At 39.9% G+C, this 14,434-nt stretch overlaps 1 protein-coding gene across 4 annotated transcripts in view; it reads left to right on the forward strand.

Moving 5' to 3' along the window:
* Positions 1 to 14,434, forward strand: part of PLD5 (phospholipase D family member 5) — a 409,978-nt gene that overhangs the window by 144,837 nt on the left and 250,707 nt on the right. The window lies entirely within an intron of this gene.

Genomic DNA, 14,434 nt, shown 5'->3' on the forward strand with positions numbered 1-14,434 from the left:
ACCTTGTCCCTAACTGTTATTAGAACAGTTCTGTTATCACTATTCTCTTATCCCCGTTGCAACAGAGCGCACATCCTGAAGGAACTGCTAGTCTTAGCACTTACTGGTGTTGATGTCCATAGTTTCTTAATTTGTCAAGCATGTCCTACAGCTTTCTGTTTCATCTATAATCCTAGCGTCACCTGGGAAGCCAAACATTTACAAATGTGAAAGATGAGTAAAAGCTAATAAAAGAGACTAAGAAGGAGAGGTCAGACAGTCAGGAAGGAAACAGAGAGAGTTCTGTCTTCAAAGTGAAGGAAAAATTTTCAAAGGAAAACGATGCTGTTGGCAGGTCAGCTGAGTTAAGGACTGATTGATTGCTGGTTTATCAACATGGAAGTTGTCAATAACTTTGATCAGAGAATTTTCTTTGGAGTGGTAGTACTGGAGACAGTGATTACAAAGATGTTAAAGTACTCTCTATGCACAGAAAAAGAGTAATGAAGTAGATGGTAGCTGGAAGAGAAAGTGGAATCAGGAAGGTATTTCTTTTATAAACATTTACCCTGTGTAGACATCTCTGTTATTAACTGTACACCCAACTACTTCCCCACCATCCATTGCAATGTTCTGTGTTATACTTATTTTAATAACTCTTACCCAACCAGTCCATCCTCCTCTAGTGCAAACTATACTTAATCTCCCTTCTCTGGGTTCTAAGGTTACATCTCTTATCTGCACTGGTTAATTTAAGTGGGGACTTGACTAATTTGTATCATTATTCCTAGTAGAGTGCATCAAATTTTTATACAGTCCAGCAATAGTATATAGCAGATGCTAATAGCATCCTGCCAAACCCCAAACTTGTACCAGAGATGAGATTATATGGCTTCTGTAGCTCATAAAATAGAAGGGTAACCTACATTCAGGGTTACTGAATTCTACATAAATCCATGGAACTATGAAGGGGGTGCTAGTGTATATTAAGGGCCACTGTTTATCTTAGCCTCCCATGAAACACACTGCAGAGAGGCCGTTGGAATGGATGTCTGTTATTCAAGCCAGTTTAGCCTATGTGCGTTAGTTGTTAGTTGTGTCCAACTCTTTGTGACCCCGTGGACTGTAGCCCACCAGGCTCTCTGTCCATGGGTTTCTCCAGGCAAGAGTACTGGAGTGAGTTGCCAGTTCCTTCTCCAGGGGATCTTCCCAACCCTTGGATTGAACCCAGGTCTCCCACATTGTGGGCAGATTCTTTAATGTCTGGGCTACTAGGGAAGCCCTGAGTCTTACATCATCTTACACCAGTTTAGCCTGAATCTTACATCATTTTATATTATCCAAAGAAGGGCATTAAAAGTCTAAGTGGCATATTTATTTCTCAGTCTGGTGTTGAGATATAGAAAATCTTGAACAGATGATATTTTTTTCTCAAAGAGTATTTGAGTGTTTTTTAAATTCTAGAACAGTGAGGTATTTCTCACTCATTGGGGATTTTATTAGACATTATTTTAGATGTCATATGTTACCACAAGTAATATCTAAACACAATCCTTTGGAAGAGATATATAGACTTACTATACTGATGACTCAGCTTATAAAAACTGTTGGTATAGATAATTCAAACCTGTGAAAAGTATAAGCAATTATAAGATGTGCATTAAATTGCAAATGCTCTTTTATTTATTAGAAAATCAGCCACATTCATGTCAATGTATGGCAAAAACTACCACAATATTTTAAAGCCACCAACTAAAATAAATAATCTAATAAAAAATAAAAAAGAAAATCAGCTACAGTGTAGCATGGATTCCAGTAGTTGAGAATTTTATGAATAAATATATTTTCACACTTTGAAATATATCCATTTGCTTCTAAGGTTAGAATATTAGTTAACTACTAAAAATCAAAAACTGTTGAAATTAAATTGAAAATTCTGTTTCTTTTATCCAGATTCACATTATTATCCTTTGTGATCTCAGCATCATTTGGAAACCCTATCTAATACCTTCTTAATAACTTTAAGGAAACAGTATGTTGGCTGAGCTGGGTCCCCATGTGCGTGCTTCACTGCAGCGTGTGGCTCTCTGTGGTTGTGGAGCACAGGCTTGAATTGCGGCACTCGGTAGTTATGGCACCTGGACTTGGTCGCCCCCTGCTTGTGGAATCTTAGTTCCCCAATCAGAACCTGCATCCCTGCCTTGGAAGGCAGATTCTTAACCACTGGGTGACCAAGGAAATCTTCCTTAATGACTTTTAAGAATAATTTCTTCCATCCCATCTCAGTCAGCCATTCCTATGGTTACACTCTAGATTTTATTCTTAGTGGTAACAGCATTACCTGTGATACCCCACATTCTGTTCTGCAGTGAACTTTGGGGTGCATGTATCATTTTGCCTTATGGTTTTTCTCTGGGTATATGCCCAGGAGTCTGATTGCTGGTTCGTATGGTAGTTCTATTTTTAGTTTTTTGAGGAACCTTCATATTGCTCTCCATAGTGCCTGTACCAGTTTACCTTCCCACAGACACTGCAGGAGGATAACCTTTTCTCCACACCCTCTCCTGAATTTATTGTTTGTAGACTTTTTGATGATGGCCATTCTTACTGGAGTGATGTGATGCCATGCCTCATTGCAGTTTTGATCTGCATTTCTCTAATAATTAGTGATGCTGAGTTTCTTTTCATGTGCCTCTGGGCCATCTGCGTGTCTTCTTTGGAAAAAATGTCTATTTAGGTCTTCCACCCATTTTTTGATTGCTTTATATATATGTGTGTGTGTGTGTGTGTGTGTGTGTGTGTGTGTGTGTGTGTGTGTTGAGCTGCATGAGCTGTTTGTATATTCTGGAGATTAATCCCATGTCTGATGTCTGCTGCTTAATTTGCAAATAGTTTCTCCCATTCTGAGAATTCTATCTTTTCATTTTGTTTATGATTTCCTATGCTGTGCAAAAGCATTTAAGTTTGATTAGATCTCATTTGTTTATTTTTGTTTTTATTTTCATTACTCTAGGAAGGGGGTCAAAAAAGACCTTGCAGCCATTTATGGCACAGCGTGTTCTACCTGTGTTTTCCTCTAACGGTTTCATAGTGTCTGGCTTTACATTTAGGTCTTTAATCTATTTTGAGTTTTATTTTTGTGTGTAGTGTTAGGGAGGATTCTAATTTCATTATTTACCATGTAGCTGTCCAGTTTTCCCAGCTCCACCTATTGAAGAAGGTGTCTTTTCTCCATTGTGTATTGCCTCCTTTGTCATAGATTAAGCAACTGTCGGTGTATGGGTTTAGCTCTGGGCTTTCTATCTTGTTCCACTGATCTATATTTCTGGTTTTGTGCTAGTATCATACTGTCTTGATTACTGCAGCTTTTTAGTAAAGTCTGAAGTTGGAACCCTGATTCCTCCATCTTCGCTATGCTTTCTCAAGATTGCTTTGGCTATTTGGAACTTTTTGTGTTTCCATACAAATTTGTAAAATTTTTTGTTCTCTTTTTGTGAAAAATGCTGGTGGTAATTTTACAGGGATTGCACTGAATCTGTAGATTGCTTTGGGTGGTATAGTCATTGTCACAATATTGATTCTTCCAATCCAGAATTAAAGTACATATCTCCATGTGTTTATGTTGTCTTTGATTTCTTTCATCAGTATTCTAAAGTTTTCTGAATACAGATCTTTTGTCTCCTTAGGTAGGTTTAGTCCTAGCTATTTTATTATTTTTGTTGCAATGGTAAATGGGATTGTTTTCTGAATTTCTCTTTCTGATCCTTTATTGTTGGTAGATACAAATGCAAGAGATTTCTCTGTGTTAATTTTGTATCCTTCAACTTTGCCAAATTCGCTGATAAGCTCTAGTAGTTTTTTGATGGCTTCTTTAGGATTTTCTATGTATAGTATCACGTCATCTGCAGTGACAATTTTACTTCTTCTTTTCCAGTTTGAATTTCTTTTACTTCTTTTTCTTCTCTGATTGCCACGACTAGGACTTCCAAACTATGTTGAATAACAGTGGTAAGAGTGGACGCCCTTGTCTTGTTCCTGATCTTAGAGGAAGGGCTTTCCGCTTTTCACCATTGAGAGTAACGTTTGCTATGAGTTTACTGTATATGGCCTTTATTATATTGAGGTAGGTTTCCTCTGTGTCCACTTTCTGGAGAGGTTTTATTATAAATGGGTGTTGAATTTTGTCAAAAGATTTTTTTCATCTATTGAGATGATTGTATCGGTTTTATTCTTTAATTTGTTAATATGATAAGCACACGTGTTGATTTGCATATATTGAATCCTTGCACCCTTGGGATAAATCCCACTTAATCATAGTGTATGAACCTTTTGATGTGTTGTTGAATTCTGTTTGCTGGCACTGTACTGAGGATTTTTGTGTCTGTGTTCATCAAAAATATTAGACAGTGGTTTTCTTTCTTTGTGATACCTTTTTCTGGTTTTGGTATTAGGGTAACAGTGACCTTGAAGGCTGAGTCTGGGAGTGTTTCTCCTTTTGTAATTTTTTGGAAGAATTTGAAAAGAATAGGTGTTAGTGCTTCCCTAAATGCTTGACAGAATTTGTCTGTGAATCCGTCTGGTCCTGGACTTTTGTTTGCTGGAAGATTTTTAATCGCAGTTTCAATTTCTCTACTTGTGATCGGTCTATTCATATTTTTTATTCTTCCTGGTTCATTCTTGGGAGGTTGTTCCTTTCTAAATATTTGTCTATTTCTTCCAGGTTGTCCATTTTATTGACATATAGTTGCCTGTAGTAGTCTCATGATTCTTTGTATTTCTGCAGTGTCAGTTGTAACTTCTTTTTAATTTATAGCTTTATTGACTTGAATCCTCTTCCTCTTTTTTCTTGATGTGTCTGGCTACAGGTTTATCCATTTTGTTTACCTAATCAAAAACAAGCTGTTAGTTTCTTCAATCTTTGCTGCTGTTTTCTTTATTTCTGTCTCATTTATTTCTTCTCTGGTCTTTGTGATTTCATTCCTTCTGCTAACTTTGGGTTTTGTTTGTTCTTTCTCTAATTGCTTTAGGTTTAAGTTAGGTTGTTTATGTGAGACTTTTCTTGTTTCTTGAGGTGGGATTGTACTGCTATAAACTTCTGTCTTAAAACTGCTTTTGTTGTGTGTCATAGGTTTTGCATCATGTTTTAATTGTCATTTGTTTCTAGATATTTTTTTTTGACATTTAAAATCTGGTGTTTTAATAGAGAGCATTTTTCATTCTTACATTACTTCTATGCCAAGGTTGAACTTCTTTTTTTTTTTTTTCACTTTACAATACTGTTTTGGTTTTGCCATACATTGACATGAATCCATCACAGGTGTACATGAGTTCCCAACCCTGAACCCCCCTCCCACCTCCCTCCCTATATCATCTCTCTGGGTCATCCCAATGCACCAGCCCCAAGCATCCTGTATTCTGTATCAAACCTAGCAATTCGTTTCTTACATGATAGTCTACATGTTTCAGTGCCATTCTCCCAAATCATCCCACCCTCTCCCTCTCCCACAGAGTCCAATAGTCTATTCTTTACATCTGTGTCTCTTTTGCTGTCTTGCATACAGGGTTATTTTTAAATTTTCTTTGTGTTTTTTCAGTGATTATTTATTGCTTATTTAGTAACATTGTTTATCCTCCACGTGTTTATGATTTTTACAGTTTTTTTTCCCTGTAATTGATTTCTAATGTCATAGCCTTGTGGCAAAGATGCTTGACCTGATTTCAGTTTTCTTAAATTTACAGGGGCTTGATTTCTGACTTAAGATGTAGTCTATCCTAGAGAATGTTCCATGTGCACTTGAGAAGAAAGTATATTCTTCTGCTTGGGATAGAATGTCCTATAAATATCAATTAAGTCTGTCTGGTCTAATGGTTTATGTTATGTTTGTGTTTCCTTGTTAATTTTCTGTCTGGATTACCTATCCATTGATGTAAGTGGGGTGTTAATATTCCCTGCTATTGTGTTACTGTCGATTTCCCCTTTTATGGCTGTCAGCATTTGCCTTATGTGTTAAAGTGCTCCTATGTTGGGTGCATATATGTTTACATTTAGTGCATCTTCTTCGGTTGATCCCTTGATCATTATGTAGTGTCCTTCCTTGTCTCTTGTAACAGTCTTTTTTTTCATCTGATGTGAGTATTGCTACTGAAGCTTTCTTTTGATTTCCCTTTTCATGGAATATGTTTTTCTGTCCCCTCACTTTCAGTCTGTATGAAGTGGGTCTCCGTTAGACAGCGTATGCAGGAGTCTTGTTTTTATATGCATTCAGCCAGACTTTGTTTTTTGTTGGGGGCATCTATTCCATTTATATTTAAGGTAATCATTGATATGTATGTTCCTATTGCCATTGTCTTAGTTGTTTGGGGTTTGTTTTCTTATCTTTTCTTCTTCCCTGCCTCTTTTGTCCTTTTCTCTTTCGTTTCTTGCCTAGACAAATGCCTTTAGCGATTGTTGTAATACTGATTTGGTGGTGCTGAATTCTCTTAGTTTTTGTTTGTCTGTGAAGCTTTTGATGTCTCCTTCAAATCTGAATGAAAGCCTTACTGGTTAGAGTATTCTTGTTTGTAAGATTTTCCCTTTCATCACCTTAAATATGTCCTGCCATTCCCTTCTAGCCTGCAGAATTTTTGCTAAAAAAATCAGCTGATAACCTTATGGGATTTCCCTTGCATGTTATTTGTTGCTTTTCCCTTGCTGTTTTTAATATTTTCTTTATGTTTAATTTTCATTATTTTGATTAATATGTGTCTTTGTGTTTTCTACTTGGGTTTTTCCTGTACTAGACTCTGCCCTTCCTGGACTTGGGTATACATTTCCTTTCCCATGTTAGAGAATTTTTTGACTATGATGTCTTCAGATATTTCCTCAGGCCCTTTACCTTTTTCTTCCTCTTCTGGAACCCCTGTAATTCAAATGCTGGCACATTTACTGTTGTCCTAAAAGTCTCTTGAGACTGTTCTTTTTTCTTTTCATTCATTTTTCTTTATTCTGTTCCACAACAGAGACTACCACCATTCTGCCTTCCAGGTCACTTATCCCTTCTGCCTCAGTTATTCTCCTGTTGATTCCTTCTAGTGTATTTTTTATTTCGGTCCTTGTCTTGTTCATCTCTGCTTGTTCTTTAGTTCTAGGTTTTCGCTAAACTTTTCTTATATCTTCTTGATTCGAGCCTCCATTCTGTTTCCACGATCTTGGATCATGTTTACTGTCATTACTCTGAATTCTTTTTTAGATAGATTGCTTATATTCTCTGTTAGTATTTCTTGTAGGTTTTTATCTGGCTCCTTTGTCTGCAACATGTTTCCTTTGTTGTTTCACTTTAGCAGACTTACTGTATTTGTGGTCTCCTTTCTACAGACTGCCTGCCAATGCAGGAAACACAGGAGATATGGGTTTGATCCCTGGGTTGGGAAGATCCCCTGGAGAAGGAAATGGCAACCCACTCCAGTATTCTTGCCTGGAGAATCCCATGGACGGAGGAGCCTGGGCTGCAGTCTATGGGATCACAAAGAGTTGGACATGACTGAGTGACTTCACTTTCACTTTCACTTCCTACAGACTGCAGGATCATAGCTCCTCTTGCTTCTGGTATCTGCCCCTGGTGTGTCAGTTTGATCCAGAGACTTGTGCTGTTACTTTATTCGATAGGAGGTTTGATTGGTGCTGTGTTGCTTAGAGTCTGCCCTAGATATTGAGCAGGGCTTCCCTTTTGCTCTGTGGTTATCACTGCCTTTTCAGGGATGGATATGCTCCCTGTTTGTTGGAGTAGAGGTCTGTAGATCTCTTTCTTAGCTGAGATTCTGATCTGTGCTGTGAGGTAGGTGGGATTGGAGCACTTCCACTGGAAGTGAAGACAGAATTTTCCTCCACTGGAAGTATTCACCTGTGATCATGCTCTATTGTGTCCCCTTTTACCTACTGTGTAGGCTCACAAAGCCTTCTGTTGTTGGAACTGCTCTTGGTCCTGCCTTGACTGTGGCTATGCTGGCAGTTAGCCCTAGTGACTCAGGCATAGTTACACCCAGCCACTGGTTCAGGTCCACGGAGGTTAGGTCCCAGTGACACAGTAATTATGCTCCTGGACTTGCCATGGGAACTGTGTAGGCAGTTGCAACCCTGAAGTGGCCCTAAACAAAGTATACATGCCCACAGAGCCCAGAGCCACTAAAGCCAGATGCATGGTAGGGGGTTTGACTGCTGTTGTGACCAGAGCCCACCCTAGATATTGTACAGGGCTCCCCCTTTGCTCTGTGGCTGTCATTTCCCTGTCAGGGATGTGGTGTGTTCCTAGTTGTTGGAGTAGAGCTGCCCCGCCCCTATCTGCTTCTTAGCTGTGATTATGATCTATGGTGTGAGAGAGGTAGGGTTGAAGCACTCCAGCTGGTAGGAAAGCTACAGTGTATTCCTCTGCTGGACCTGTTCACCTGTGGGTGTGCTGTGTTGTATCACGTGTCACAGACTGTGTGAACTATCAGATTATGCTGATGTTGGCACTGCTCTTGTCCCCATCTTAACTGTGTGTATGCTGGCAATTGGCCTTGATGTCTCTCAGGCATTGCTCTCACCAGGCCCCCAGAATACATTCACTGAAGTCAGGTCCCAGGATTGCAGTAATCACGGATCTGGACCTGTTGTGTTAGTGTTATGGAGGCAGCTCAGAGTTTAACCTGGCCCAACTCCAATGTATATGGGCCCCCAAAGTCTGCAGCTGCTAAAGCTACGTCTCTCTTGGCTGTGGGAACACTCGTCTGTTCATATGTTTTGTAGGCGCTGAGTTTTTAACCAAGTCAGTTGTGGGGGTGTCAATTCACAGTTTGCACAGCTGTGAGGAGAGATTTCAGCTTTTCTTTCCCCTTAGCTGCAGCTCAGCTGTGGTTTTAGCCCCACCTCTGCATGTGGGCCACCCACAGGGGTCTGCTTCTGAGGCTGCCTTGGAGCACTCAGTGAGGACAGTGTGGATATAGCCTGGCTGCCAGAGTGGAGGGAGCCCGATGGTGACAGATGTGCCGGGGAATCAGTGGCCGTGAGAGATCTGACCCAACTGATGATGAGACACACAGGAAAGCCAGTGGCCACAGGTGTGAGAGACTAAGCCCTGGTGTGAGCCTTTCCTAGCTCTTGGCCACCTGCACAAGATGGCCAGCCCCAGTAGGGGTCTTTCCAATTCCAGCAGCAGATGTGTGTGGACCAGCCCCAGTGGGGGCTTTCCAAGGGCCTGAGGGGCAGGGGCCAGTGCACAAGAAGAGAGGCTGCAATGGCGGCTCCACCCCCCATATCACTTAGAAATGGCATGTTGATTCTGTGTCAGTGTGGGTTTCTTCCGCAAGCATTCCTGGTTGCAAAATTTCCTCACTCCCATCCCCTGAGGCTGTCTCCTTGCATCCAGGAGCAGTTCTCCCTGCGTTTGTTCCCCAGTCTCCGAGTCCCAGCACCCAGCCTCCATGCCCACTGTTGGGCACATGTCCCAGGCAAGGGTGCTCAGGAATGTGACAGACCATCTGTGTGGATCTCACTCTGTCCTTTCTGTCCCAACCAGCATATCTGCTCTCCTCTGACAGCTCCAGATGCTCTCCTTCTGTCCCAACTGACCTCCCCAGTGGTGAGGAGGTTTCCCTGAATGTGGGCACCTCTCTGCTCCTTCAGCTCCCCTACTCCAAGGGCACGGGTCCCCTCCACTTCCTCTCTTCTTCTTTTTCCCTTCTTTATTTCCTCCTACCCAGTTATGCAGGGGTCTTTCTTGTCCTTATGGTGTTCAAGGTCTGCTAGTGTTCAGCTGGTCTGTGAGAATTGTTCTATATGTAGATGTAGTCTTGATGCATTTGTGGAGAGAGATGGACTCCACGTTCTCCTACTCATCCACCATCATGCTTTTTTCCTGTTTTTCTATCTCTTCCTGATTCAGTTTTTATAAGTTTTGTTTTCTGTTTCTTCAAGGTTATTCAGTTATTGTATAGTCGAATTTTTGTGCATGTCAGTTGCAATGTCTAATTTGTATTTATAATTTTGTTTATTTGTATCTTTTCTTTTTCACCTGTGTACACCAACCCTTAAATAAGATCTTACCAATTTTGTTCATCTTTCAAAGAACCAACTCTTAGTTTGGTTAATCCTTTCTATTGGTTTTCTGTTATCTTTTTCATTTATTTCTGCTTTAATTGTTATTTCCTTTCGTCTGCTAACTTTGAGCTCAGTTGTTTCTTTTTTTTTCTAATTCTTTAAGGCATAAAGTTAGGTTGCTTGTAGGTTCCTTGCTTGATATTTTCATTTCTTCTTAAAGTAGGCATTTATTGCTATGAACTTTTGCTTCATTCTACAAGTTCTGGTATGTTGTGTTTCCAGTTCTGCTTGTTTCAAGAAAATTTCTTTTTAATTTTTTGATCCATTGATTTTTCAGGAAAGTGTTTAATTTTCACATTTGTGAATTTTCCAGTTTTCTTCTTCTTATTGATTTCTAGTCTTATGCCTTTGTGGTCAGAGAAAATAATTGATATGTTTTCCAGTCTTAATTTTCTAAGACTTGTTTTGTGGCCTAATGGTCTATCCTAGAAATAGTTCATGTGCACTTGAGAAGAACGTGTACTCTGCCATTGTTGGACAGAATGTTCTTTATATATCTTTTAGATTCATTTGGTCTGTGGCATTCAAATAAGCAGTTTCCTTATTGATTCTCTGTCTAGATGATCTATTTATTATTGAGAGTGGAGTATTAAAATCTTCAACTATTTATTACTGTTGATTTCTCCTTTTAGTTATTAGTTTTTGCTTCATATATTTAGGTGCTCTGATGTTGTACATGTAAATATTTACAGTTGTTATATCTTCTTGCTATATTGAGTCCTTTATTATTGTGATGACCTTATTCGTCTCTTTTTAACATTTTTAGTTTAACATCTATTTTGTTTGCTTAAATAACTATTCTTTTTTTTTTTAATTGCCTTTTACTTTTTCCTCTTACTGGGCAATTTCCAATGTCATAACCTCCAGGTCACTGATTCTTACTTCAGCATGTGAGTTTGGTTTTGAGACTCTTGAGATTCTTTTTGTATTCTTCAGTTCTGTGATTGTATTTTTCAACTCTTGTATTGACTGTATTTTCAACTACAGGATTTTTGTTTTTTATTTATGATTGCTACTTTCCTGTCAAACTTTTCATCTATTTCATTCATTGTTTTCCTAATTTTGGTTAGTTGTCTGTTTGTGTTTTCTTATTGTTCGCTAAACTTTAGAAGATTTTTCTGAATTATTTGTCAGACAGTTCATAGATCTCTATTTCTTAAATGTCAGTTATTGGAGCTTTATTAGTTTCATTAGATGACATCATATTCATCTGATTTTGTGATTGCTTATATTGATATCTGCACGTTTGAGTAATTGGACTCCTCTTCCAGACTCTATAAATTTCCTTCAGCAGAAACAGTTCTTCACCAGTCAGCTGTATTTGGGTTTCTGAGTGTGTCTGCTGGTAGTATCTTTGGGCATGAGGGGCATGCTATGTGTTGGGGCAAGGCAACTGAAGTCTGAGGACAAAGATGAGAGAGGGTATGCTGCTGGCTGGGAACAGATGGACAAGGTTGCTAGCTTGGTTTCCTACCCAGGTGAGGATACTGGGTAGACTCTGTGATTCCCAGATTCTTTGGTCAGGCTGACTACATGGTTGGGACTGTGTACTAGGTACTGTATTCAGTAGAAGACCGAGTTGTATATTAGCTTCCCTTCTCTGTCAGGGAAGCAGTATGTGTCTCAGGGTTTGTACAGCTCATTGTTTGGGAGCTGAAATCAGGCCTCAGTGTGCACTGAATTCCCTGGTCATGTGAGGCCGCTGGTTTTGCTCTGCAGATGGGGGAAGCCATGGGCTCTACTTTTTGTTCAAATATCACTGTATGTAGTTTCCAGTGGTCATGTATGGATGTGAGAGTTGGACTGTGAAGAAAGCTGAGCACCGAAGAATTGATGCTTTTGAACTGTGGTGTTTGAGAAGACTCTTGAGAGTCCCTTGGACTGCAAGGAGATTCAACCAGTCCATTCTGAAGGAGATCAGCCCTGGGATTTCTTTGGAAGGAATGATGCTAAGGCTGAAACTCCGTACTTTGGCCACCTCATGAGCAGAGTTGAGCCATTGGAAAAGACTCTGATGCTGGGAGGGATTGGGGGCAGGAGGAGAAGGGGACAACAGAGGATGAGATGGCTGGATGGTATCACGGACTCGATGGACATGAGTCTGAGTGAACTCTGGGAGTTGGTGATGGACAGGGAGGCTTGGCATGCTGCGATTCATGGGGTTGCAAAGAGTCGGACACAACTGAGCGACTGAACTGAGCTGTAGGGCTGTTGGATGGGCTATGCATCTTCCTGTATACCCTTGTTAGGTCTCCTGTTTGGACTGGCTGAAGGCTGTATTTAGTAATGCAGGTGGTTATGAAATAGCTTCCTTGCCTAGATGCAATAGGAGAATCAGCCCTAAAACTCCTTAAAGCTCCTTGTTTGTCGTCCTAACTCAAGCTGACCCACACCCGAAGATTCCATACCACTGACTCTGTCTGTCTTTCTCTTGGCTTGAGTGCCACTGGGCCATGCAGCTTCCAGGAGTTGTCACTAGCCCTGCTGGTTAGATGGCATTAGAATACACTCTCCACAGTGGCATATTTTCTAATTTGCTTTATCTTATAATATACATGAGATAGTTTCAGAATTATAGAACAGTATTATGCCTCTATCCATTATTCTCCTCATACAAAAAAAGTTAGCATATTAAATGAAGTATCCAGCCCATTGCTTTTTCCCATGGTATAACATGTTTTGGAGATTTCTCCAAATCAGTGCAGAGAAATGTTTTTAACACTGTGTAGTATTAGTATGGATATATCATTATCTATTTCATCAGTCTGCTACTCCTAGATTATTTTCTCGATATTTTGTTACTGAACAGCAATGTGAGAACAATCCATGGATTTTGTTTTTTGTTTCTTTTATTTTTTGGTGAAGCTGTATTTTCAAGGTTGATTCTGAGGAGCATATTTCTGAGTCAAAAGGTAACACATTTTTCTTTCTATCTTGAAGATTCTTTTAAGAAAAAAAAAAGTGTTAAAGAAAAGTAGGTTGTAGCAACAAAATTGGCTGTTCAGACAAACAAGGCAGCTGCCATTGTTTGCTTAGATTATTTATACTATACACAGGAATCTCAGAAAGGATACTGGAGGGCTAAAGACTTCAGAGTTGTAATTTCAAGCCACTTAGAGGGCATGTTCTAAAGGAAGACTGAGCAACTGAATTTAGCCATTGGATGAAATCCTTTGATATCCTGGTGTTTGATGAAATAGAAAGACTTTGGGATATGCATTTGAGGTGCATATAAATACCATTTCAAAGATTTTGCCAAGGCAAAGGGAGCAAATCTTTCCCAACCACTTGGGACCCAGGAATGGAAAATCTGGGATCTACTTTGGATCTCTATGAGGAGAATGGGGCTGCAGTTGAAAGCATTGGAAACCCCACCCATCTATAGTTTCTCTCTTACTATACAGTATGTATGAGAGAAAAGAACATAATTTAATGGTGCATTTTCTTCAAACTAAGAACCTGGAAAATCATTTTGTTATCATTTCGTTCTTGCAGTTGGTTAGAATATTGTGGAAAGACTCTGGAGAACCTGAAAAGGTTATAAAGGTAATATGCTGCTACCGCTGCTAAGTCACTTCAGTCGTCTCCGTCTGTGGGGTCTGTGCGACCCCATAGACGGCAGCCCAACAGGCTCCCCCGTCCCTGGGATTCTCCAGGCAAGAACATTGGAGTGGGTTGCCATTTCCTTCTCCAATGCATGAAACTGAAAAGTGAAAATGAAGTCGCTCAGTCGTGTCCGACTCCCAGCGACCCCATGGACTGCAGCCCACCAGGCTTCTCTATCCATGGGATTTTCCAGGCAAGAGTCCTGGAGTGGGGTGCCATTGCCTTCTCTGAAGGTAATATGAAACACAAGCAAATTGCAAAGTGGAATTTTCCAGTTCATAGATGTGGTGGCTCAGGAAATAGCCATTCCTAAGTTAAACCGAGTTTTACAATGCATTCCGCTAGCAATGCAAATGCTTTTGTGATATAGTCCTGAGGCTGAACAGCCCAATATGACCGAAGAGGCAAAATGTTGGGATTCTTACTTTACAGGAAGAGTAGGTTCCTTTCCAGCAGGTTCCTTCTACTTTAACAAGCAAGCAGCCAAAAAAAAAAAAAAAAAGGTACATGAAAGAAACCTCAGGAAAACACATTAGAATCTGTTCTATAGCCCTGCCAGCCCATAACCATAGATGACAGAGCTCTGTTTAAAAGGGGAATGAAAGCTTTACATATCGTATGTTTAAGATTATGCAAAGCATGAATATAACCTCTTCTTCAAATTAAGAAATCTGAAGTTTTCTAGACTTGGCAAGGTTTTTCTCTCCTAAGGTTGCCACTGAACACTTGAATTAA

Source organism: Ovis canadensis, chromosome 12, assembly GCF_042477335.2.
Source record: "Ovis canadensis isolate MfBH-ARS-UI-01 breed Bighorn chromosome 12, ARS-UI_OviCan_v2, whole genome shotgun sequence".
NCBI lineage: Eukaryota > Metazoa > Chordata > Mammalia > Artiodactyla > Bovidae > Ovis > Ovis canadensis.